Source organism: Oncorhynchus mykiss, chromosome 9 (genome assembly GCF_057628025.1).
Source record: "Oncorhynchus mykiss isolate SJ-2025 chromosome 9, ASM5762802v1, whole genome shotgun sequence".
Taxonomy (NCBI): Eukaryota; Metazoa; Chordata; class Actinopteri; order Salmoniformes; family Salmonidae; genus Oncorhynchus; species Oncorhynchus mykiss.
In genome coordinates, this window is record NC_143030.1 from 43,552,656 (window position 1) to 43,580,516 (window position 27,861).

The 27,861-nt window shown below is 40.0% G+C and overlaps 1 long non-coding RNA gene across 2 annotated transcripts in view; it reads right to left on the reverse strand.

The window, feature by feature from the left end:
• The window catches only part of LOC149981218 (uncharacterized), a 92,154-nt gene that overhangs the window by 35,651 nt on the left and 28,642 nt on the right, over positions 1-27,861 (reverse strand). Inside the window, exon 2 of one of the 2 annotated variants that reach the window (XR_016483267.1) lies at positions 26,942-27,259. The exons of the other annotated variant lie outside the window; for it this stretch is intronic. This is a non-coding gene — a long non-coding RNA (uncharacterized LOC149981218). Of the gene's footprint in view, positions 1-26,941; positions 27,260-27,861 lie in introns of those variants that run through there. 2 annotated transcript variants of the gene reach the window in all.

A 27,861-nucleotide genomic window follows, 5' to 3' on the forward strand; every position in this document is an offset into this window, starting at 1 on the left:
AGAAACCAGACATCTTTCTCTTGTCTCGTAATTTCTCCTGTTTTACAGGAAACATTATCTATTTTCCTGGCCTGTAACAAACAAGTAATTGAAACGTCTTACATTTTTTTATTATAGGAAATTAGCTTTAAAATGGCAAAGTTTTCTCTCTCCGTCATGGCAAGAAAAAAATGTAAACAAAAAAACAAACATTTATTTTATTGTTTTGTGAGGGAATTTCCAGACAACACAGTGTTGCGCGCATTGGATAGGTCTTTGTCATTCAACAGCATCACCTTCAGTCTATCCTGATGGTATTTGAGTCACAAATGCATAGCCAGCGCTGCCCATTTCCCACCAAAATTCTTGGACCCCAACATAGCTAGTTGCTGCTCAGCGTGTGAACTTGTTTTGGTGGAAGACGCATTCGCGCAAGCAAGGGATGACCTTATTGCTGCTGGACATGACTTGTAATTTAGATATTGAATATTTGTATTGATTATGTGTGTTATTGTTATAGCTAGAATCTGTAGTTAGTGCTTTAATGTTAGTTACATAGTTACATAGTTACATGTTCAGGTTACATAGAACACCACTGTAGCCTTTGTAGAATCTCAGCCAAACAAAAGGGAAGGCGTGGTAACATAAGGCACATTTTAATGCGAACAGAATTCCTCAGACTGAAGTATAGAATATGGAATCCTGTCTGCTCTGTTTATCACATTTTTTTTTCTGTCACGGAAAATGGGATAACTTCATCACCAGAGAAACTTGAAACAGTCATGCTAGTCTACCAAGAGACTCAATAAGCGATCACATGACTTCCTGTAATTTTAGCGTGCGCAAGGAAGATTCCGGCAGAAGTCAACGAAAAATGTTAACGTTCTAATCTACAGGAAGTAATCACATTTTGAGTCCATTCCATGTGCAGTTTCATAGGTGATATACGCTCAGTGGGCAGTTTATTGGGTATACCCATCTAGTATTGGGTCGAACCCCCTTTGCCTCCAGAGCATCCTGAATTGTTTGGGGCATCGTTTCTACAAGGTATTGGTCTCAATGGACCTAACGTGTGCCAGGAAAACATTCCCCACATCATTATACCACTGCCAAGCCCGTACTGTTAACAACAAGCGGGATGGGGCAACGGACTCATGCTGCTTAAGCCAAATCCTGACTCTGTCATCAGCAATACGCAACAGGGACCGACATTCATTGAACCAGGCAATATTTTTCCACTACTCAATGTTGGTGATGAGTGCCTACTGGAGCCATTTTTTCTTGTTTTTAGCTGATCGAAGTGGAACCAGTCCTCTGCTGTAATAGCTGTTCTGCCCACCACTGTTGTGCTGCGCCGCTATTTGTCTGTTTGTGACCCGCCTGTTAGCTTCCACGATTCTTCCCATTCTCCTTCAACCTCTCTCATCAACCAGATGCTTTCGCCCACAGGACTGGCGCTGACTGGATGCTTTTTGTTTGATGCCCCATTCTCAGTAAACCCCAGACACTATTGTGCGTAAAAAGCCAGCCATTTCTGAGATATTAGAACCGGCACACGCCTGAGTCACTCGTTTTGCCCATTCTAACATTTCAATCGAACAGTAAATTAATGCCTCAATGCCTATCTGCCTGCTTTATATAGCAAGCTATGGCCACTTGACTCTCTGTAGGAGAAAACCATGTTTGTGAAAAGGGTGGTGTACATAATAAACTGAGTATAACTAAAAAAGTAAATGACTAAAGAGCATGTTTAGGAAGTTAGACATTAGCCTGTTCAACATGGGATTGGCCTGTTCAACATGGATTCTTCAATAGCTTAACCAGTTTGATGTGTCTTTTACTGGGAAATGTTGGAGATCTACTAAGCTAGATAATTTAGACGTTTTTGGGGGGACTAAGTTTGTTCTGAAGTGTCTGTCCTATATCTGAGAGAGGCACTAAACAGTCTCCGTAAACACTGCCATGAATTTTTGTAACTGATACCGGGGGACGTTCAGACGAGTCTTGTGGGCATTTAGGTCGTCTCATTTATTCACCTTTCTAACCCTGGCAGTCATTCTGAATGCAGATTTTGCAAGAATAAATGTTTAAATTTGTGGATATGCCGAGTCAGGCTGGATTCCATAGGAATGAATCATCACTTTGCAAGCCATCATGATGTGACTTGATGCTGTTCTTGCAGGTGACCAGCATATGTTGGTATGCTGGTGACCAGTTTATGTGTCCAAAACACAGGAAAGTCTGGTCACCAGTGGAAACACAAAAAAGACTGGTCACCAGCCTATGCTGTTTTTTTTTTTTGCAGGACACTACAAGGTGATAAACCCACCACATTTTAATCATAGGACATCTAAACATCATTTAATCATATACGTAAACACATCCATATTTTTTTTTACACTTTAGACGTTGATAATCTGCACATGTCGGGTTTGAAACTGCAGTGTTCAGTTCACAAGCCAGGTCTTTTATCCTCTGCGCTACCTGGGAAACTCTCTTACAACTTATGTTTTCAGTATATAGTCATGGTAGTATGGTCAATCAGGAGTTCCATGCTTTCGTTTCAACCTTAGACATAACTAACCCAGGGATATACTGGTACAGTGCTTTCGGGAAAATACTCACACCTTTTGACTTTTTCTACATATGTTACTGTTTGTATGATTAAATGCTGTTCAAATGTCCTATGAATGTGCAGATTGTAAAAATATGAAGCGTAAAAAAACGCCATGGGTCTCTATATCACCTCCAAATGTCAATTGCCATTACATTTGGAGAGAATTATAATGGGGATGTATTTCAGTCTGCCTTCTTATGCTTTAACTTCTACAGGATCGGGACGGTTGAGCTAACATAGGCTAATGAGATTAGCGTGAGTTTGTAAGTAACAAGAACATTTCCCAGGACATTGGCATATCTGATATTGGCAGAGGGCTTACAATTATTGTTAATCTAACTGCACTGTCCAATTTACAGTAACTATTACAGTGAAATAATACCATGCTATTGTTTGAGGAGAGTGCACAGTTATGAACTGCCCAAATGTGCCTAATTTGATATCATTGATAATTTTTTACAGAAATACAATGGTTCATTGGATCAATCTAAAACTTTGCATATACACTAAATTTGCCTGTGCTGGAATAATACATACCTTTCTCTTGCATTTCAAAGACGATGGTACAATTTTTTTAAACATTGTATTGTCCTTTACCAGATCTAATGTGTTATATTCTCCTACATTAATTAAAAAAATTCCACAAACTTCAAAGTGTTTCCTTTCAAATGGTATCAATAATATGCATATCCTTGCTTTAGGTCCTGAGCTACAGGCAGATAGATTTGGGTATGTCATTTTAGGAGAAAATGGGGGGAGGAAAGGGTCCGATCCTTATTAAGGAGCTACAAATTTGCATGTTAAGAAAGTTGTGGTAATTTTAGGACCTCCAATACAAGGTCAAATGTATATTGCGTGAAAATCAATGGAATGACATGTTAAACCTAAAACAAATATGATATAAAAACAGACTTATTTGGAAATTGTGGGAATGTTCTGTGCAACCTATGTGAATAACACAATAATATTCTTGCAACATCCCAGACAACTACCATCATTTAATTAAATGTTCTGGGAACCTTTAAAGAACATAGACCAGGTGTTCTGTCAACAGTCTTACAACTTTATAGGAATGTCCTGTGTAACCTAACTTAAATATTGTATGAGTGTCATCTGAGCATATTTTTTGTTTTGGGAACTTATTTCCTGTAATGTCTACTGTTCCCAACAGACTGTTCCCACAACCTAAGGAAACATTCTGGGAAACTTTAAAAAAAAACAGACTAAATGTGTTCTGGGAACATTCTTGTAACATCAGTTGAATGTGTTTTGCACCGTAAAATAAACATTGTAGGATCATCCACACAACTGGACAGTTTTTGCATTTTGGGAACATAGATTTTGTTATGTCCCCACTATGTTCTCACCAGACTTTTCCCACAACCTAATGAAACATTCTGGGAACCTTTTAAAGAACAGATAAGGTATGTTCCAGGAATCCGGCAAATGTTTCATAAAAACATTCCGTAATCATGTTATGAGAACATTATGAGAACATTTTCCGTGACCTAACAAATGTTCTTGGAGCTTTCACAGAACTAATTTTGGTTTCCTGGGAAGAGATCCAAGATTGCTCTGGGTGTATCAAGCAAGTGGCAGAAAGTCTAACCATTCCTCAAATTAAACATAATAACTATGTTTTAAACTAAAATGTCTGACATTTTGAATGTGCAGAATTGAATGTCAACTAAAAAAGCTAATTACTGTAGATGACATTCTCTTAAAGCTTTCTATGCTATATTTGTTGCACTGTGACAATCAAGGGCCTAGCCTTTTGGGGGCCTGTCATGCCAAATAATGTCCCCCATCCAAATAGTGTCCCCCTCTGCGCTACAATGGGATTCGATAAACTATTAGCGTCCGTTGCTATATCAACGGCGCGATGACCTAATGATTAGGATTATGGAGATCATTACAGCCTAAATGACGTTCTTTTCATCATCGCTAAGCAAACCAGGCCGATTCCTGCGACAATTTCAATATTTAAATACATTTGTTTAGCTAGAAAATGAAAACATTCATTAAAACTACTTTTGGGTACCTTATTAAATATTACGACATGAAATCCATGTCTTAAACTTTTTTTTTCTTTTTGGGAAATGTCAAAGAAAACGTGTAATCTGTTTGACACATTAAAGTTGCTTAATCTACAGATTACGAAGTCAGCTAATTTCCACTCCATTCATATGCAAATCCCTTGGTTTCATACACTGGCATGTCTGTCTGTCGTGTTTTTATTCCAGCCCTTCCTTATCTACACTGAAATAGTATAATAAGAATAGTCCTCTATTATGAAAAAAATATATATCTTGCATAGCTCATTAGTACACCCGTTGTGGTTGAATATACAGTGCCTTGCGAAAGTATTCGGCCCACTTGAACTTTGCAACCTTTTGCCACATTTCAGGCTTCAACCATAAAGATATAAAACTGTATTTTTTTGTGAAGAATCAACAACAAGTGGGACACAATCATGAAGTGGAACAACATTTATTGGATATTTCAAACTTTTTTAACAAATCAAAAACTGAAAAATTGGGCGTGCAAAATTATTCAGCCCCTTTACTTTCAGTGCTTTCTTTACTCCAGAAGTTCAGTGAGGATCTCTGAATGATCCAATGTTGACCTAAATGACTAATGATGATAAATACAATCCACCTGTGTGTAATCAAGTCTCCGTATAAATGCACCTGCACTGTGATAGTCTCAGAGGTCCGTTAAATGTGCAGAGAGCATCATGAAGAACAAGGAACACACCAGGCAGGTCCGAGATACTGTTGTGAAGAAGTTTAAAGCCGGATTTGGATACAAAAAGATTTCCCAAGCTTTAAACATCTCAAGGAGCACTGTGCAAGCGATAATATTGAAATGGAAGGAGTATCAGACCACTGCAAATCTACCAAGACCTGGCCGTCCCTCTAAACTTTCAGCTCATACAAAGAGAAGACTGATCAGAGATGCAGCCAAGAGGCCCATGATCACTCTGGATGAACTGCAGAGATCTACAGCTGAGTTGGGAGACTCTGTCCATAGGACAACAATCAGTCGTATATTGCACAAATCTGGCCTTTATGGAAGAGTGGCAAGAAGAAAGCCATTTCTTAAAGATATCCATAAAAAGTGTTGTTTAAAGTTTGCCACAAGCCACCTGGGAGACACACCAAACATGTGGAAGAAGGTGCTCTGGTCAGATGAAACCAAAATTGAACTTTTTGGCAACAATGCAAAACGTTATGTTTGGAGTAAAAGCAACACAGCTGAACACACCATCCCCACTGTCAAACATGGTGGTGGCAGCATCATGGTTTGGGCCTGCTTTTCTTCAGCAAGGACAGGGAAGATGGTTAAAATTGATGGGAAGATGGATGGAGCCAAATACAGGACCATTCTGGAAGAAAACCTGATGGAGTCTGCAAAAGACCTGAGACTGGGACGAAGATTTGTCTTCCAACAAGACAATGATCCAAAACATAAAGCAAAATCTACAATGGAATGGTTCAAAAATAAACATATCCAGATGTTAGAATGGCCAAGTCAAAGTCCAGACCTGAATCCAATCGAGAATCTGTGGAAAGAACTGAAAACTGCTGTTCACAAATGCTCTCCATCCAACCTCACTGAGCTCGAGCTGTTTTGCAAGGAGGAATGGGAAAAAATGTCAGTCTCTCGATGTGCAAAACTGATAGAGACATACCCCAAGCGACTTACAGCTGTAATCGCAGCAAAAGGTGGCGCTACAAAGTATTAACTTAAGGGGGCTGAATAATTTTGCACGCCCAATTTTTCAGTTTTTGATATGTTAAAAAAGTTTGAAATATATAAAAATGTCGTTCCACTTCATGATTGTGTCCCACTTGTTGTTGATTCTTCACAAAAAAATACAGTTTTATATCTTTATGTTTAAAGCCTGAAATGTGGCAAAAGGTCGCAAAGTTCAAGGGGGCCGAATACTTTCGCAAGGCACTGTATATGTATCTATTGTAGGTTCTAGGATACAACAATGAATAATGTGTAATAAATAAATATCATCAAAGGATACCGTACAACTTACAATAATGGACATCTTGTGAAACAGCTGTGAAAACCAACCTGGCAATATTTAAGATTTTAATACATAAACTTTGATCGTTTTTTGGTACAGTTCTGTCATTCATTTATATTCACAGATTTTTTTGTGCACTAGCATGGCAATCAGACTATAATACTGAATTCTGGTGTGTGGAATATAGAGGAGATGGTTGCTGTGTGGATGGGAGGTTCTGGCTGTCACTTGTTCTCGACAGGCAGCCAGTCTCAGAAGGGAGACTTGAAGAAGCAGACTCCAAAGTCCAGGCACTGCTGCTAAGTGTTTTCAGTGCTAGTGTTTTTAGTTCATATGTGCATCTCACATATTATGTGCCCGTTATGACAGCACAAATACTTTCTTAGCAGATAATGTGAACATGACGACAACAACAGTAGTTGATGATGTAATGAAAAGTTGGAGGGTGGTTGGAAATGGAAGACATCAGGTGGATCCACAGCTGGGTGTTGGGCAGAACCACTAGCTCCCAGAGAACAGGAGCATGGTTAAATGGAACAGGGTAGGAGACAGAGACGTAAACTCTCACTCTCACTTCCATGCTTTCTGCCTAATTTTCTTCCTCCCCCCTCTCTGTGTCTGTCTAGAGAAGACAGCATAATTGCTGACACCTATCCATTTGATTGATCAAGTTTAACTTATAGCTAGACACCTCAATATAATAGACATATACAGTAACAGTCAAACATTTGGACACACCTACTCATTCAAGAGTATTTCTTTATTTTTACTATTTTCTTTGTTGTAGAATAATAGTGAAGACATCAAAACTATGAAATAACACATATGGGATCACGTAGTAACCAAAAAAGTGTTTAACAAATCAAAATATATATCAAAGTAGCCACCATTTTCCATGATGACAGCTTTGCATACTTTTGGCATTCTCTCAACCAGCTTCACCTGGAATGCTTTCCAACAGTTTTGAAGGAGTTCCAACATATGCTGAGTACTTGTTGGCTGCTTTCCTTCACTCTGTGGTCCAACTCATCCCAAACCATCTCAATTGGGTTGAGGTTGGGTGATTGACTAGGCCAGGTCATCTGATGCAGCACTCCATCACTCTCCTTCTTGGTCAAATAGCCTTTACACAGCCTGGAGGTGTGTTTAGTCATTGTCCTTTTGAAAAACAAATGATAGTCCCAATAAGCGCAAACCAAATGGGATGGCGTATCACTGCAGAATGCTGTGGTAGCCATGCTGGTTAAGTGTGCCTTGTATGCTAAATAAATCATAGACATTGTCACTAGTAAAGCACCCCCACACCATCCCACCTCATGCTTCACGGTGGGAACCACATATGCGGAGACCATCCATTCACCTACTCTACGTCGCACAAAGACAGGGCGGTTATAACCAAACATTTCTAATTTGGACTCATCAGACCAAAGGACAGATTTCCACTGGTCTAATGTATATTGCTTGTGTTTACTGGCCCTAGCAAGTCTTCTTCTTATTGGTGTCCTTTCGTAGTGGTTTCTTTTCAACAATTCAACCATGAAGGCCTGATTCACGAAGTCGCCTCTGAACAGGATGTTGAAAAGTGTCTGTTACATTTATCTGGGCTGCAATTTCTGAGGCTGGTAACTCAATTGAACTTATCCTCTGCAGTAGAGGTAACTCTGGGTCTTCCTTTCCTGTGGCGGTCCTCATGAGAGACAATTTCATCATAGTGCTTTATGATTTTTGTGACTGCACTTGAAGAAACTTTCAAAGTTCTTGAACTTTTCCAGATTGACTGACCTTCATGTCTTAACGTAATAATGGACTGTCATGTCTCTTTGCTTATTTGAGCTGTTCTTGCCATAATACGGTCTTGGTCTTGCACCAAATAGTTATGTCTTCTGTATACCACCCCTATCTTTTCACAACACAACTGATTGGCTCAAACACGTTAAAATTGAAAGAAATTACACAATTGAACTTTTAACAAGGCACACCTGTTAATTTAAATCCATTCCAGGTGACTACCTCATGAAGCTGGTTGAGAGAATGTCAAGAATGTGCAAAGCTGTCATCAAGTCAAAGGGCGGCTACTTTGAAGAATCTCAAATATAAGATATATTTGGATTTGTTTCACATTCTTTTGGTTACTACATGATTCCATGTGTTATTTCATAGTTGTGATGTCTTCATTCTATTCTACAATGTAGAAAATAGTTTAAATAAAGAAAAACCCTGGAATGAGTGTCCAAACTTTTGACTGGTACTGTACTGTAACTATATCAGTGGAGGCTGCTGAGGTTTCCATGTGGTTGAATGGTACCAACCACATGGAAACCACGTGTTTGACACCATTCCATTTACTCAATTCCAGACATTATTATGAGCCAGCTCCCCTCAGCAGCCTACACTGAGCTATATGTATAGCTAGCAACTAGCTAACATTAGATGGTAAATGGTTGTTGAAAAATGGTTGTACATAGCTTAATCCGTCCAGTTATCTAATAGAAGTTAACTGCTTAACGTTACTCTGAATTGTGAATTTCTCTGAATGTTGTGCCTCTTGTCGAGATCAGTGGTGTCTTCGTAGTACTTCGCCTGGTTGGAAAGATAAAATAATTTCTCCTCGAGGGATGCCATTGAAGTGCAAGCTACATACAAACAGAAAGCTGCAATAAGAGTTACAGTAGCTTGCTAGCTATCTAGCTAACATTAGCTAAATAAAACTGTCTGGCTATGCAGGCTGAGATAAATAAGTACAGTAGCTAGCAATGTCAATCTAAAAACAGCTTAAATGATTTATTCCTATTTAACAATATTTACTTAAAGACAAATATATGGTAAAGAAAGTGTTCCAGTCTTCTGAAGCAGCAGGTTGTCAGCATGTTGTTACCGTCAACAACACCTTCCTTGGAGAGCAATTCTGAGGTAATAATTTTGCAAGGACTGAGCGAAGCATTTATGCGGTGAAATAGAACTTGAACTGCCCGCATCCTCCTTCCTTCGCAACATTTTGACAGCGAAGAAAAAATACATTTTAGACTTAATTTCATGCAAAGCTAGTCATTATGCCACAGGGTGGAGAGACATTTGTGAAGTTTTAAAGCTAATTGTCTGCAATCCTACACATTTTGCCATGACTAAAATTAATATAATATCTGAGTGAGAGTGAATAACAACATTTATTTGGACCCCCTGGAGGTCAAGGCCCCTGGGCACTTGCCCTGTGTGCCCGGTCGGTAATTCAACCATGGATTACGACAAGTTTAGATAGCTGGCTGACTAAGTTACAATCTAAAAAATATTAGCTGACATGGGGTAATTGAGTAGATGTCAGTGACTGGCATATCAAGAGAAAAACTGCTGATGCGCAACCAAATTTCAAAATTGCACCTTAGGATTGTACTATTGTATCTCTCAACTGTAAATTGCGACCCATACTGAGTTCCTACATTTTTTTATAAAAAATAAAATAAAATGTTCAGGGGCCCCCTAGCAGCCAGGAGCCTTAAGTGACCACTTATGTCGCTCATGCCCAGGGCCCTGTTGTCAATTAAGTCATTTGTATCAATTTTAATACATCGACTTTGCAAACAAGCTAATGGTTATTCAAATGCCTCCCTAATACTCATTGGTTTGTTGTGTTTGGTACCCTGAGATTTATGTTGACAAATTAATTGTTGGAGTTCCGAAATTGATTCTGACTCATACAGTTAATAGAATGAGTATGATAAACTATGGGGAGATGTAGATTTCATTAATATTTATCACAGTTGGATAATTAGCATTGCAAAGTAAATCAAATTAGTGCAATGTAAAAACACATTTTCAGGTCCATGAAGCCCAGATACTAAATTGCCTTTCTCCTGTTCCAGAGCAGGAAATCCTCCTAACGATTTTCTCACACAGCGGTGTTGTTGAGGATTACGTATCTTAGTGGGCGGGGCGGGGTGAGAGGAGAGACCGTGGTGGTTAAATATGGTGGGATTGGAATTGGAGGATGACAGAGAGTTTAGACATTTGGTTCATTTGATAGGAAACCAATTGGAACCCAAGAGCTTACACCCAATTGATCTCTGACAACTTAAATACTATCTACAACAAAATCATCTGTATCGAAAGACAATGCTATGGATTCCCCATCCCCTTCTTTTTCTCACACCCACACAAACAACCAACCACATAGGCATGCATGTTTGCACACACACACAAACAACATACACAGCAGTGTGCATGGTCTTTCTGAACAACACAATCTCACACTGAACTATTTTGTGCTTTTTTGTGCATTTTTGTGTGGCTTAAATCATGTGAAAAGAAACCTTTTTGAGCTACTTCATTCATAGAAAAATACATTTTGTGATTGCAAACTTCGGAACAATATTTTGCAATGCATGATGGGCAATGGTGTTCTACACTGCCTTTTTTTGTATCCCACATTTATTAATATTTTGTCACAAAAATAATTATAATACAATAGTTAAAGTTTTTATTTTAATGTATTATTAATGCCAATACTGTTTTCTATACTTGATTTCGCTTAATACTTTGGGATACTGGTGCACTTGTAGACAGAAATGCCCTTTCGTTGTGTAGACAACATTAGGCCTACACAATTTTCTTCATAACACATTTAATATTTCATGGAGTCCACATTGCTCAATATTCTTCATAATGCATTTAACACAAGGCTCCACTTTTTAGTGTACATTACTGCATTTCTTTCATAACACATTTTAGACAAGGCTATGTCAACACGGGTGGGTGTTGCCATCGTGACCAGTGAACTGAGATAAGGCGGAGCTTTACCTAGCATGGACTTGTAGATGACCTGGAGCCAGTGGGTCTGGCGACGAATATGTAGCGAGGGCCAGCCGACTAGAGCATACAGGTTGCAGTGGTGGGTGGTATAAGGTGCTTTAGTAACAAAGCGGATGGCACTGTGATAAACTGCATCCAGTTTGCAGAGTAGAGTATTGGAAGCCATTTTGTAGATGACATCGCCGAAGTCGAGGATCGGTAGGATAGTCAGTTTTACTAGGGTAAGTTTGGCGGCGTGAGTGAAGGAGGCTTTGTTTCGAAATAGAAAGCCGATTCTAGATTTGATTTTCGATTGGAGATGTTTTATATGAGTCTGGAAGGAGAGTTTACAGTCTAGCCAGACACCTAGGTACTTAGATGTCCACACATTCTAGGTCGGAACCATCCAGGATGGTGATGCTATTCGGGCGTGCGGGTGCAGGCAGCGAACGGTTGAAAAGCATGCATTTGGTTTTACTAGCGTTTAAGAGCAGTTGGAGGCCACGGAAGGAGTGTTGTAAGGCATTGCAGCTCGTTTGGAGCTTAGAGAGCACAGGGTCCAAGAAAGGGACAGAAGTATACAGAATGGTGTCGTCTACTAAGAGGGGGATCAGGGAATCGCCCGCAGCTAGGGCAAAGAGAAAAGAGTCTATAAAGATAAATCAATTCGGAAAAGTTCAAGAATTTTGAAAGTTTCTTCAAGTGCAGTTGCAAAAATGATCAAGCGATATGATTAAAAACTTCTTAGGGCTGCAATCCCGTTAACGGGATTGATATGACAACAGCCAGTAAAAGTGCAGGGCGCCAAATTCAAAACAACAGAAATCTCATAATTAAAATTCCTCAAACATACATGTATCTTATACCGTTTTAAAAGGTAATCTTCTTGTTGATACCACCACAGTGTCCGATTCCAGCCAAAGAGAGGAGTCACAAAAAGCACAAATAGAGACAAAATGAATCGCTAACCTTTGATGATCTTCATCAGATGACACTCATAGGACTTCATGTTACACAATACATGTATGTTTTGTTTGATAAAGTTAATATTTATATAAAAAAAATCTGAGTTTACATTGGCACGTTACGTTCACTATTTCCAAAAACATCCGGTGATATTTCAGAGAGTCACATCATTTTAAAGAAATACTCATTATAAATGTTGATGAAAATTCAAGTGTTATACATGGAAATATAGATATACCTCTCCTTAATTCAACCGCTGTGTCAGATTTCAAAAAGACTTTACAGAAAAAGCAAACCATGCAATAATCTGAGACGGCGCTCAGAAAAATAAATGTTCCGTGTTGGAGTCAACAGAAATCAGAAATTACATTATAAATATTCCCTTACCTTTGTTGATCTTCATCAGAATGCACTCCCAGGAATCGCAGTTCCACAATAAATGCTTGATTTGTTCGATAGTGTCCATTATTTATGATCAAGTAGCTACTTTTGTTAGGGCATTAGGTACACATATCCAAACGCTCGCGCAGGTCAGGCATAACTTTGGACAAAAACTTCAAAAAGTTACATACAGGTCTTGAAACATTTCAAACTAAGTATAGAATCAATATTTAGGATGTTTTTATCATAAATCTTCGATAAGTTCCAACCGGAGAATTCCTTGTGTGTAGAGGAGCCATGGAACCCAGGTCGATATCATGTGAAATGTGCATGACCAGGAAATGGTTCTCTGCCAATAACCTGACTCATTCCCCTCTCATTCAGCCCCACTACACAGTAGAAGCCTCATTCAAGTTTCTAAAGACGGTTGACAACTAGTGGAAGCCCTAGGAAGTGCAACTTCATCCATATCCCACTGTGAATTCAATAGGGCCTGGGTTGAATATCGACCAACCTCAGATTTCTCACTTCCTGTTTGGATTTCTTCTCAGTTTCTTGCCTACCATATGAGTTCTGTTATACTCACAGACATCATTCAAACAGTTGTAGAAACTTCAGAGGGTTTTCTATCCAACACTAATAATAATATGCATATATTAGCAATTGGGACTGAGGAGCAGGTCATTTACTCTGGGCACCTTTCATCCAAGCTACTCAATACTGCCCCTGCAGCCATAAGAAGTTTTAAACTGAATCTCATGAGGACCGCTACAGGAAAGGAAGTGCCAGAGTTATCTCTGCTGTAGAGGATAAGTTCATTATAGTAACCAGCCTCAAATTGCAGCCCAAGTAAGGTCTTCACAGAGTTCAAGTAACAGACACGTCTCAACATCAACTGTTCAGAGGAGACTGCATGAATCAGATCTTCATGGTTGAATTGCTGCCAACAAACCACTGCTAAAGGACACCAATGAAAAGAAGAGACTTGTTCGAGCCAAGAAACATGAGCAATGGACATTAGACCAGCGGAAATCTGTCCTTTGGTCTGATGAGTCCAAATTTGAGATTTTTTTGAGATCTTTGTGAAACGCAGAGTAGGTGAACTGATGATCACTGCATGTGCAATTCCCACCATGAAGCATGGAGGAGGAGGTGTGATGGTGTGGGGGTGCTTTGCTGGTGACACTGTTTGTGATTTATTTAGAATTCAAGGCACACTTAACCAGCATGGCTACCACAGCATTCTGCAGTGATATGCCATCAGATCTGGTTTGCGCTTAGACTTTCATTTGTTTTTCAACAGGACAACGACCCAACACAACTCCAGACTGTGTAAGGGATATTTGACCAAAAAGGAGAGTGATGGAGTGCTGCATCAGATGACCTGGCCTACACAATCACCCAACCTCAACCTAATTGAGATGGTTTGGAATGAGTTGGACCGCAAATTGAAGGAAAAGCAGACAACAAGTACTCAGCATGTTGGAACTCCTTCAAGACTGTTGGAAAAGCATTCCAGGTGAAGCTGGTTGAGAGAATGCCAAGAGTGTGCAAAGCTGTCATGAAGGCAAAGGGTGGCTACTTTGAAGAATCTAAAATATAAATAAATTTTCACTTTTTTGGTTACTACATGATTCCATATGTGTTATTTCATAGTTTTGATGTCTTCACTATTATTATACAATGTAGAAAATAGTAAAAAATAAAGAAAAACCCTTGAATGAGTATGTGTGTCCAAGCTTTGACTGGTACTGTTTAACCCCTAACTTCAGTTCAGTTTTCGCCAATGAGAACCAAGAGTGGTCCTTCGTGACTGGGAAAGGCCTCGATTCTGGACCGTAGAAAATCCTACATTAGATCAGAACAGGATGGATCAACAGTGATTCATATTACTGGTTTGCACCCTAACAAAAGGATAGTTGTATTTTGCTGCATAACACACTTACATGATTTATTCTACTCATATGATGTGGATCATTGTCAGGTAATTAGATATATACGCTTCTGTAACCACAGAACACCAGGGTTGTAATAATACCTTAAAACAGGAAGTTTGTAAGTGTGTAGACTGTGTTTGTTTTGGGTCCACACTTGTATATTAATTTAGGTGAATTAGACAATCACAGAGATTAGTTTTCTGAATAACTGGTCAGGGCCTAGCACTTTCCGTTCAGCTTTAGGCAACTTTGATGTAAGGTTTGATCACACCTGCAGTAACTACTTCTATCCGTCACACCCATTGTTGCTTATTCATTGTTCACCTGATATATCAATTCAACTACACCCAACCCAATGTTTAAAAAACACAATGCTTCCCACCACTAGATCGCATAACTTAGAAGTGAGCTGGACGTGATCCCAATGCTGCCACCAATGTAGCGGAAGGAAGTGAAGGCTGCAACAGGGACTCTAACCAGGGCTCATACGTGGCAAAGTGAGCTCTAACGGGCGTTGCCATGAAAGCCTAGTAGGCCTCGGGGCAGAGGCAGTAGGTTACAGCCTAAGTATATGACATGATTGACACAACCGTAATAATCATCATGAAACAGCCTTGGAATTGCCATAAGTGTAAGCCAACATAATTTATTATTTCACATGAATCTGTTTAACTGCATTGATATGGCTTAATTGATGATAGGCCATGCTCGTTATAGTTGCCATGCAGTTGGGGAATTTAACCATTTTCTTTAAGGTCTTCTGCTTCCCCACATTTATTGATGAATTCATTCTCCATCATGAAAATCTGTCCCAATTCTCCAATCAAATACCTTCATCGATACCACAAAAAAACGAACAAATACAGCTTTTTACTCCCATCTGGCAACCCTCATAAAATCTGACATATAAAATCCAACAGAGCACCAGTATCCCTAAGTAAAAAAGTGAAAACAAGCATAGAAAACAGCATTGGCATTAATAAAAACAAGTATTTCGGTGACAACCTGGTTGATTGACAATATTGGGTTGTTAAAGCATTAGTTTTTTATATACAAATAAATGTGGGACGCAAAAAAAGGCAGTGTAGAACATCTTTGCCCAAAAATACATTGCTCCAATAACTTTAAAAAGATTGTTCCGAAGTTTGCCCCCAAGAAATGTATTTTCCTATGAATTAAGTCGCACAACATTGTGTGTACTTTCACAGAATGAAGCCGCACAAAAACGCACAAAATATGCTGAAATACTTTTTGTACATAATTATTTGGCACGAATTGTGTTGTTCTGAAGGCTACTTTGTAATGTTATCAGAGAGCAGCTGTTGTGCGCAATGGGAATAAGTACTGTACAGTTGAGAGGAATAGAACAACATCCACAACAATAAAAAGTTCATTGCAGGCTGGAGAGAGAGTGAGAGAATGAAAAGGGGGTGGACATACTGGAAGAAAGGGACAGTGCGAACATATCTTGGTGATACGGGAGATGATGATGGAGAATTGCGTGCGTTTCTTTTTCTCTCCCGGTGTCTGCTCTTGATTTGTTTATCTGTCTGAGTCTATTTTGTCTGAGGGCAAAACTGACTTCAACCTCTTACTATCTGCTTGTCAGAGAATGATATGTTTACAAAGCAGATATTGCACCCTTGGATGGGTCATATCTCCACAGAGAGAGGCTGAAAATAAGTAAATTCAAACAAGGCATCAGACTCCAAAGTGCAGAGTTCTCTTCAAAGTGAATCCTTTAGCTCAGATCAAGATTGGATGCATCTGCCATGTTTGCACGGTGACTACCTTTGGGGTTTCTGTTGATAATAGTCATCCATTTTCCTCAGTGCCTGTCTATCGGAGTGGAGAGATATCGCTCACAATGATATCTGGTAATTACTCAGGCAGCAACACATGAAACAAAGACAATTTGGTGGGGAAATGAAAAATATTCTGCCTGGCTTAATTTTTCTGCTTTCATCCCGTGTTACTTTGTTTGCTATTGACGGTCAGGCATCTGTAACAAAAGTGTTTGTAAATTTGAAAGTCACTCCGTCTCTCGTGTTGATGTATTTCACGGCAAAATGACTTTCATCAAAATGTTTGTGTCAAGACTAGGTTCTCAGTCAGGCTAAATATTGAGCTTCTTACTTTGATTTGAATTATGCTTCTTAAGGCCAGCACTGCTTTACTTTTAAAGATGACTCAGAAAATACTTTCTTCCAGTGAACAAACAACACTATAATCCAAACCATGCAGGGCTTTGCTGTCTCTGTGTACGTGGGGTCTTGGTCTCTAAGTCCTCTTTTCCCCAGTCACTGTGTAACAGCACACAGTACAGTGACAGTGTCCAGTTGATGAGGTCACCTTGGAGGTGGTGGTGAGGTATTAAGAGATTAGGGGCAGCAGCTCACCCTGCGCAAGGTTCCGCTCTGTGCTGTGCCACCACATGCTCCCACGTTAATTGGCTCAGGTGGCGCATCGTGCCCCGTCGGTACTGATCCGCATCCAGGTCATAGGTCGTCCCCATCTCGCCACGTCTTGTCGTCCGGCCCGTCAACCCGAAGGTAGCTGCTGAGCACGGCAAGGGAGGAGGGGAGGGCCACAGACACCACTCTGAGTGGACAGGTGTGCCATGGGGTGATCTGGGGCAGGGGGTTGGCGTGGAGGAGGGGACGAGGGGGTAGAAGTGACAGAGTTTAAGCTGAAGATCGGGCAATTAGATCGTGCTTCAATTACATCGTCCTGCGCCATCAAGGGGTGACAGGTGTTTTCCAGGCTGGTACGGGGGTGGAGATGATGAGGCCAGCTGTGAGATGAGGACGGTTGCGAAGTTTGAGATAAGATCAGTGGTGTGGACTGTGACAGGGTATGGGAGCGGTCACAAAGTTAGTTGGACAGGGTCAGTAATCAGTGGGCTTATGCTGATTAAAAGCAGTAGGATGAAGGTGGGGCCACAGCCAGAGAGCATGCAGGCCTGGGGTGGAACAGGTGAAGGGGAAGGATAGATAGGGCAAGACAGGGAAGGGGGTGGGAAGATTTCAGGGCTATTTAAGCAGACCTAAAGAAATAGAGAGAAGGAGGAAAGAGTAGGGGATGTTACTAAGAGGGCATCCCAAAAGGGCTCCGCTTTATAGAATGTTCTATTAAAGGAAAAGTAATGAAGTTTCCCTCATAGCCATTAGCTACATATAGAGAGAATTTAGCGAACAATTCGATCAGTAGAAAAAAAATGATAGAAAGTGAGGTTAAATTGTATTGTTGACTGTACTTCATTCTCTGTAGTTTTCTCAACTTGAATAAGAAGAAATGTGCTTGAATAAGTGAAAGCATTGATGGACTTACAATTAGAAGTGGAACACTTAGTTTCAAATGTTTTTGCAAAGTTTATCAATAACTTTCTATCGATGACAAAACATTCACAGAAATACTTTAGATAAACCTGTATCTTGACAAATACTCAAACACCATCTGTGAATGTAGAAGGGAAAGCAACAAATCACACTTTTTCACTTCACTTTCTACTTTTCAAATGTTGTTGAACAGCCTACAGATTTCTGAACAGATTTCTGATCATTAAAATTCCTCAAACATACATGTATCTTATACCATTTTAAAGGTAATCTTGTTGTTAATCCCACCAACGTGTCCGATTTCAAATAGGCTTTACAGCGAAAGCACCACAAACGATTATGTTAGGTCACCGCCAAGTCACATAAAAATTCAGCCGTTTTTACAGCCAAAGAGAGGAGTCACAAAAAGCACAAATAGAGATAAAATTAATCACTAACCTTTGATGATCTTCATCAGATGACACTCATAGAACTTCATGTTACACAATACATGTAGGTTTTGTTTGAAAAGTGCATATTTATATAAAAAAATCTCAGTATACATTGCCGTGTTATGTTCACTAGTTCCAAAAACATCCGGTGATATTGCAGAGAGCCACATCATTTTACAGAAATACTCATTATAAATGTTGATGAAAATACAAGTGTTAGACATGGAAATATAGACACACTCTCATTAATGTAACCGCTGTGTCAGATTTCAAAAAAGCTTTACGGAAAAAGCAAACCATGCAATAATCTGAGAACCGCGCTCAGAAAACAAATAGAGATATCCGCCATGTTGGAGTCAACAGAAATCAGAAACAACATTATAAATGTTCACTTACCTTTGATGATCTTCATCAGAATGCACTCCCAGGAATCCCAGTTTCACATTTAATGTTAGATTTTTTCGATAATGTCCATAATTTATGTCCAAATTACTACTTTTGTTAGCGCGTTTGGTAAACAAATCCAAAGTCACGAAGCGCGTTCACTAGGAGCAGATGAAATGTCAAAAAGTTCTGTTACTGTCCATAGAAACATGCCAAACAATGTATGGAATCAATCTTTAGGATGTTTTTAGGATGAGAATTCCTTTTTCTTCAGAAAAGCAAAGGAGCGCGAGCTACCTCTCATGTGAAATACGCGTGACCAGCGGGTGACTGCTGGCAGACCACTTAGTCAAACAGCTCTCATTCTCTCCCCCTTCACAGTAGAATCCTCAAAAAGTTTCTAAAGACGGTTGACATCTAGTGGAAGCCTTAGGAAGTGCAACATAACCAATATCCCACTGTGAATTCAATAGGGACTGAGTTGAAAATCGACTAACCTCAGATTTGCCACTTCCTGTTTGGATTTCTTCTCAGGTTTTTGCCTGCCATATGAGTTCTGTTATACTCACAGACATCATTCAAACAGTTTTAGAAACTTCAGTGTTTTCTATACAATACTAATAATACTATGCATATATTAGCAACTGGGACCGAGGAGCGGGCAGTTTACTCAGGGCACCTTTTCATCTAAGCTACTCAATACTGCCACTGCAGCCATAAGAAGTTTTTAATGCCCTAATTTCACTTTCAGGCGGTGTCTGGGGGCAAAATAAACTCCTCTATTTGTTCCAAATACACAATCCTAAATACTTCTCAGATTTGCATATTTCATCCTCTAGAAATATTAAATGCAGCCTTTTAAGTGGGAGTCAATTATACAAATTGGCATGGTTCAAGACGACTGACATACACAAAAATGTAAGAAAGAAAATCAACAACTTTATAGTGTTCATTTGAACCAGACTATCAACGTTTTGGAATGCATTGAAAGCAGCAATGGGGAGGGGGGAAGAGTATTTTGTTCCCTAACTTTGAACTTTTCCTGTTTATTTTCCTACTTTTTCCACAGTGTTCTGGGGGAATCTAGAATGATACGTTTTGAGCTATCAGCATTCAGGAGCAATCTCTTATAAAGGATTTAGAGAGGCACTCCAGATGTAAAGAGCATATTTGGGTCATTACGTATCCTGGTGATCATCACACATAAGGAAGTCCTTTCAATTCATCCACTCCTGTCAGTCCTGTTTGTTTCTCTTTTCTCCATTCCAACCCATACCACATGCACATACACACATTGAACCTTACAACATTCCTACAATGTTAACACACAAACAAACACACACATGCACACACACACACGTACACATTCCCCAATCATTCCCCAATGTGTGCGTGCATACGTGTGTGTGTGTTTACCACCATCAGTCATCAGGGAGAGGGTGTTTGTAGAAGTTTGCTGAACCTCTTTTTTACAGCAAAAGAATCGGAGCTATTTGACTCATAAGCACAATGAGTAAGAGCTCTCTTTCCTTCCTTCCTTCCTTCCTTCCCTCACCCCTCTCTCTCACACTCTCTCTCTAAGGAAATGTTTAAACTAACTACAGAGGGAATGTTTATGTGGCTCAGTAATGTGCAAATACGATGTCAAACTGTGGAAACAGGAAAGGGGAAAAGGACCCCATTTCAGGGCTGTTTTCTCCCTGGAAAGAACAGTGATAATGTCTAAGCGATGGAAATGTGAAATGTGAGCATGAGTGGGAACTTAGCAGAAGTTCTGCCAGAGAGACTGACAGGAGAATGTCATCTGATCTCTGTCAATCTTCAACAATTTATGAAAACACAGACATCTATATCTCATACGGGTGGAATTTCTCTGGTTGCTTGATGATTTATGATTTCACTTCCACCCCTCCCAACACTACCAATTTGAGACTTGGTTGCACCTGTGCTGCATTTGCACATGTATTTTTCAGAAGTAAATACCTACAACTCTATTTAGAGCTCCTTACACTTTAAGTATTTATATTACACTCATTTACTGTCTCAAATGGCGAAACAGTTTACTGAATAATAAACTGAAATTGAAACCTCTGTATTATATTTGAAGACCTTCCGATTTACTTTGTTAGTACATGCAGGTATGTATTCACCAATCATTTGACAGTAAAGTACAGTATGGCCTGATGTTGGAGAAATCCCTGGAGCTGAGAAACTAGTGGAGCACCCTGGGCTGTCAGGATCCAGCTTAATTAGCTTCCAGCTAGGAGACATGAAAAGAGACACAAACATGAAACGAGCGCCAGACCCCATTTAAATTCCCACAAACATGAAATGAGCACCAGACCCACTTTAAAATACCACAAACATGAAATGAGCGCCAGACCCCATTTAAATTCCCACAAACATGAAATGAGCACCAGACCACCTTTAAAATACCACAAACATGAAATGAGCGCCAGACCCCCTTTAAAATACCACAAACATGAAATGAGCGCCAGACCCCCTTTAAAATACCACAAACAAAAAATTTGCGCCAGACCCCATTTAAATTCCCACAAACATGAAATGAGCGCCAGACCCCCTTTAAAATACTGCAAACATGAAACGAGCGCCAGACCCCCTTTAAAATACTGCAAACATGAAATGAGCGCCAGACCCCCTTTAAAATACTGCAAACATGAAATGAGCGCCAGACCCCATTTAAATTCCCACAAACATGAAGCGAGCGCCAGACCCCCTTTAAAATACCACAAACATGAAATGAGCGCCAGACCCCCTTTAAAATACCACAAACATGAAATGAGCGCCAGACCCCCTTTAAAATACCACAAACATGAAATGAGCGCCAGACCCCCTTTAAAATTTCACAAACATGAGTGACCATGTTTCAAATCTCACCACATAAAAAAATTAACACATTTACACATGACACAGAAACATTAATTTTCTTCCACACTAAGGGAAGGGGAATGAAAAGGTGTTGGGAGCAAGGGGGAAAAAAGAGTGCCAAATACTTTTTAAAAACAGATGACGAAGGCTATGCCACCCCAAATCCCCTGTAGTCACTTCCTTGTTATGCACATTCTATAAAGAAAACTACAAGCTGGGCTTGACATCACATCCAACTATGAATACCCATCTGGGTCCTTCCCTACAGATAGTACACTGTAGAAATTATAATGATACTGGTGATAAAAAAATATATATAGTATGAATTGAAGCTGCAGTATTAGCTCTAGTTGAATCCATTTCAGCACCACCAGAACTCTCTTAAAGGGGACAGCATAGACGTTTCCCTGCAGGACTATGGACAGCTCCCCTTCATCTCCACACTCTGCCTATGTAGACTAGAGCAGCTCTGCCTACCCTCTACCAATGTGTTGGGGAACATCAGCGTTAGACAAAAAACAGAAAAGAAAAAAAACATTCTAACTAGTAAATGCCTCTCGCATGGATATGCCAATCCAAATGGCACCTGGATCTTGTGTGGCCATATTCGGTCAAGCTCCAGACATCCTGATATAGTGATGGAGATGAATGCATCAAAAACACGTCTTATAAACAATTGTTGTAGCCATTGTGCTAGCTAGGCAGATATAGCACTGATTCCATCTCCATTCTGTCCACATGTTCCAGGGCCACTAGCCACAGGGCCTCTAATGGATCTGGTAATGGGGCAACACAATGGAATCAGAGTGAGACGTGAGGAGGCCAGCCTTTACAGAAGCTTTCAAATGTCAGGCGGGCTTAGCTAGCCTTGTCTGACCATTTTATTTGTCCTTCTGCTGGATTCACTGTAATGTAAGTCAAGCTAGCCAGAATTTTTAAAAAAAGATACAAGATAAGAGAGAACATGGGGAGAACAGATAGCTCTGACATTTGAGGCAGGAAGTGAAAAGCTTTGTCTTGCTTGTTGTTGTTTTTATACAGGGCCGTCCGAGCTTTAAAAGCCAACCTTAACAATATAGTCAATAAAGACTGGCACGGACTAAAGTGCTGCCTTTCCTTTACCACCTAATGCCCTTTAAAAGATACAAAAACACCAGTCGACCCTGACAGAGTGCCAAGCTGAAGCTTACCTGTGTTGTGTTTGGTTTTTAAGATAAAGGTGTCCCCTCTGGTGATCCACACTGACCTTTCACTGATCTAAGCTCTGCTCTTCATGCCGCCTCTGTACTCAGAACAACACGAGTTTCACCACTCTGCTGTCCTTTTCTTTCCCAAAGGAAGAGCTCCACAAGCTCCTGTCATTTCATGTTTCACAGTCATTTTACCATTTATTTTCCCCCTTAAACACTTGCCCAACATGGTTTTTCTAAGGTTACCAGACAGGTGATGGTAACTCTTCTAACTTGTCTAATTCACACGAGCAATAGTGAGTGCCCCACGGCGTCAATGCTTAAAAGAGAACAAATGCTTGTCATCCCACTCACTGAAGTCATTTGGAAAACTAATTAAAGTTTTCCCGTACATAGCCCCCTGAAGCTTACATTGTGCTGCAGAGAAAGGGAGAGGGAGAGGGAGAGGGGGGGGGGGGGGGCGAGAGGGAGAGAGGGAGAGAGAAGTAGAGGGGTAGAGAGATAGAGAGAGGGTGAAGAGAGAAAGAGGGAGAGGAAAAGGGAGAGGGTGGAGACAGACTGCTCCCCAAAGTGCTTAAGGCTTGTTTATTAAGTGTGTGGCATTTTGTTAACTCAAACAAGAATTAGCTCTTTAATCTACTGTAGGTTGATGAAACAAATGTGATGGATATTTGCTTTGCTTGTTTGTGTGTCTTTCGCTTCTTAGACAGCTGTACGTGTGCCAGTTCCGGTTTACATTGATTAAGTAGATTTTCAAACAGGAATTCTGTCTGTACATTTTATTGTATGACTATCGCATCTGTAAGACAGTGCAGTTGAATCACTATAAACACAAAACAGAGGTTACTGAAAAGTGACTGTTTACTTTGCTAATAACAAAAGTGTCTGTGACTCTGATGTTGGTGTGGACTGAGCCCTAATCACGCACACGGACAGCTGGCGGTTTAACTTTCACTTCCCCATCTTTAATTACATTTTCTTTAGCATTCTAACGAGCTAATTCATGGTTTATGAATAACAAGTATAGCGACTCCTCTCATAGATATTAATGAGATATGGAGTTTTAATTCTGTAATCCTTTTTCAGTGTCATGATGTAATATTTATAAATTATAGCAATTAGTCTTGCACTTAAAATCATTGTAGGGCAAAATTATATTCCAGAAAAGCTTTTTCCCAAAAAGAAATGCATTTATAACATCCTGATCCGAAAACGTCATAGTCAGCCTCACAGCAGCAGATGCCTGGGGGAAAAGAAAATGTTCCTCCCCATTTTTGTACATTAATTCAAGATTATGTTTGGGGTGCATAATTACCACAGTCATTAAATTCTCCTATGCTGAAACGGCGTCAAATGGGAGAAAATATCATTGGCAGTAATCCAACTCATTAGAATCCCTGATGATGGGTTATGGGATTGGCTTTTTATTAGCAGTCACTATTTACCATAGAGCTGAAAGGAAATATTACAGTAACCTATAATTGTGTGTGAGCCTGACGGTTAATTCTAATCAATAAAAGGCATTTTGTTTGGACTGAGGAGAGGGCAGACCGAGCTTTGCGTCACACTGTGAAACACTGTCACCGAGGTGAACTGGAAGGCACACTGCTTCAGTTCTTACCTAACTTTGTTTCCTTCATATCTCTGTTCAGCTGTTTTCTTGCTTGCACTCGAGGAGACGAGTACTACAGTGTGGGATCTAGTAATCAAAGTGATGTTGTTTTAATATCCTGGTGAGACTAATCTTAACACAAGGGTTTTAGGTCAATAAGAGATGTCTCACTACTCAGCCTGAAAGAGTTCCGACCCCGATGTCCTTTAACTTATTTCAAAGCTAAGAAACAACAATCCCGCCTGAAGAGGAAAATAATTTGGCTTTTCTGAGTGACGCATTACCAATTTTCACGTGTTTCATGTTTAAACAAGTGAAATTGAAGGTAGCTCTCTTCATAAGTACTATGTCATCACAGCAGACAGAGTGCTTTGTCTCAGGCCCTGGGTTGCATAGCATGTGTCTGCAGGCCTCTACTATTATACTGAATAAATCACAGCTTGATTATTCACCCAAGGTCTGGATGTTCTTTCTGCTCCTGCTGAATGAAAATCTACCTGAGGTGAACTTCATCTAAAGCTGTAATTAAGAGTGTCTGTCCATGTGTGATATTGTTTCTCATTACATCCTCGAATCCCACCCAACAGAACCACAGAGGACGAGGCTGTGTGTGTGTGTGGTGGGGGGGCTTGACAGAAGCTCGGGGGCTGAGGAGGGTTATGTGTGTGCGTGCGCATGTGTGTACAGGTGTGTGAGTGTGTGCCTGCCTACCTACATTATACTTGCACAGCTTTGCCCGAATGATACATCTGCAGTGACATCTGTTGGTAACTGAGGGGAAAAGGAGATGGATGCAGCACCAAATCAATATTGAAGTCACAATCCTGCACATTTACAGTGTACACAAGGGATCTAAACACAAGTATGCACTTAAAGCTGCTCAAGTAGAACATGGCGTAGAGATGAGTGAGACTGAGACGTCGTACGCATATCATCATTTTGATGAGTCTTAAATCCTAATCAACATTTTCCTGTGAGACAAGACCTCCGCTACAGTTCCCCTTTAGTTCCGGGCTGGCAGGTAGCCTGGCAGGTAGCCTAGCGGTTAAAATAGTCCAGTAACCAAAAGATTGCTGGTTTGAATCCCCAACCTGACTCTATGAAAAAATATCTGTTGATGTGCCCTGAACTGAAACACTTCATTAAAAAAGTATTTAGTAAACAAATAAAATAATTAAGAGACACGTTTGAAAGACTAAAACTATACTGAAATGATTATTTTTGACTCCAAAACCAACTGAAATCAAATAAAAGCAATCATGGAATATGTTCATGTCGATGTTTCAAAAAAGCCTAGCTTGTGCATCTCTATCACTATAACTAGCTAACAGGGAAAAAATGTCTAGGTGGCTAACTTGATTTTCTTACATGTACTACTAACGATGAAAAGCATTGGATTGGTGTAAACATGGGCGAGAGAGTTTCCTTCCACCATATGTTTTGCACCAGTCTAGGCACTAGACTGGGGATGGGAGGGACATGACCCCCCCCCCCCCCCCCCCCCACACACACTCTGGAATTGCATTTTTGGCCACCCCAGTTTTATCATTGCACTGTAATACAAAACGTGGCAGTGATGTCCTTTAGGACTATGCGGACGCCTCAGAGCGGTTGGGTAAAGTTTTACTGTTTCAGACTGCTGGATTTATGACCGCACGACACGGACACCACAAATCGTGCGGACAGGCTGTGTAAAGGCAAAGCTGCTGAAAGGCTGGCGTATAGGACCAGCATGGTAGAGGTGAACAGGGGCAGCTGTCTGTGTGTGTTTCACATTTTTATTTATTCCCAGTGCTGAGCTAGTAGCGAATGTTTCATCCCCTCACGACTGAAGTGAATGAACTACTAGCAGCTAGTTGGCTAGCTAGTAGCTACCACTGCCAGTTCTAGCTAGCCTCTACCTAGCTATCTGTCAGGGAGCAGTATCTGGGCCATTCCGCCAAATCGGTGCCATTTGCATGTTGCAACTTTTCAAAATTAAACTTAATTCTTTATTTTTTTTCAGCACTGTATCTAATAACACACGTTTAACTATTCAAAATGTGTAATGGTCAATCTCATGCAATTTTTTTATTTTTTTTACAAGGTTTCTAAATGGAAGATGGTTGCATTTTCTCAGTCCTGTTACCAAATCTCTTAAAACGGTTTCAATATCAATTAAAAGTTTATTTGTTTTTCCCTCAATAAATTGGGTATTTTAAAGAAATATTTGGTTACATGTTAAAAAAAATATATATCTGTAGCTAAAAAGTTACAACATATGCAGGCGAAATGTATTTTCTTTTAAAACACAAAGCCTTTTTTTTTTTTTAAGGGAGACCCCAACCTCAATTTGATCAAAAATCTATCATGTGATTTATCAAACAATTGTTTAAATGATGGACCAAACATAATTGAAAAATAAGTGGTTTATCTTTATTATTTTTATAAAAAACAATTAAGTAACAGGAATGAACATTTGGTCACGGGAACGGGTGCTTGTGTGTGTGAGAATAACTGGATGTCACAGAACTACCTTCAATTAAACAAAGATAAAACAAAATATATTAGTCCAAATAGAAACATAAAGCAGTAACAATTGTGTTACTGTGTGTTCTTGTGTGTGTGTGTGTGTGCGGGCGGGGGAGAGAGAAGGTGTGAGTATCGCTCCTCCCCATGCAGCATGTGTGTCTGGCTCCTGCCTCTGCACAGTATGGGTTCTCCATCTTCCTCTACAAAAGGCAAGAAAGACAACAAATACTAAAAGCTGAGCATATTAAGCAGATCCTCAGATCTCTACATTGACTTCCAGTACCTAAGATTAACTTGAAAATACTATTTTCTGCATATAAAACACCACACGACAATTGTATTTCATACAGAATTGCAATCAATTAATAAACAAAAACTTGTCTTTTATAAGAAACAGTTTCTAGTTTGACCCAGACTTTGTTGTCAATTTCCATGTAACGAGCTGTGAGCTGCCTCACTGGCGGGATGGTACACAGGATGTCTTGAATCGGGTACCAAAGGATGTCTTCGCGGGCTGGCCAGCCAAACCTGTTGGCCCCAATCCTTTTCATACAACAAACCTTAACATGTGTGTTGTTTGTCTGTGATGATGCCAGGGTAAACTTGACCGTCGTACTTCAGCACACACCATTTGCCAACAACCTCGGGACTTTGCCACTGATTTTCTGTGGTCGTGGCAGCCTTCTGTTGATTGAGTGTGAAATGCTTTGCATTAAAGCACTCACAGTTCAGATGTTGTCTTGCTGTGCACAAGCAGCTGACATCCCTGTAGGTCAGCTCTCCACGGCCTAGGTTTACTGCC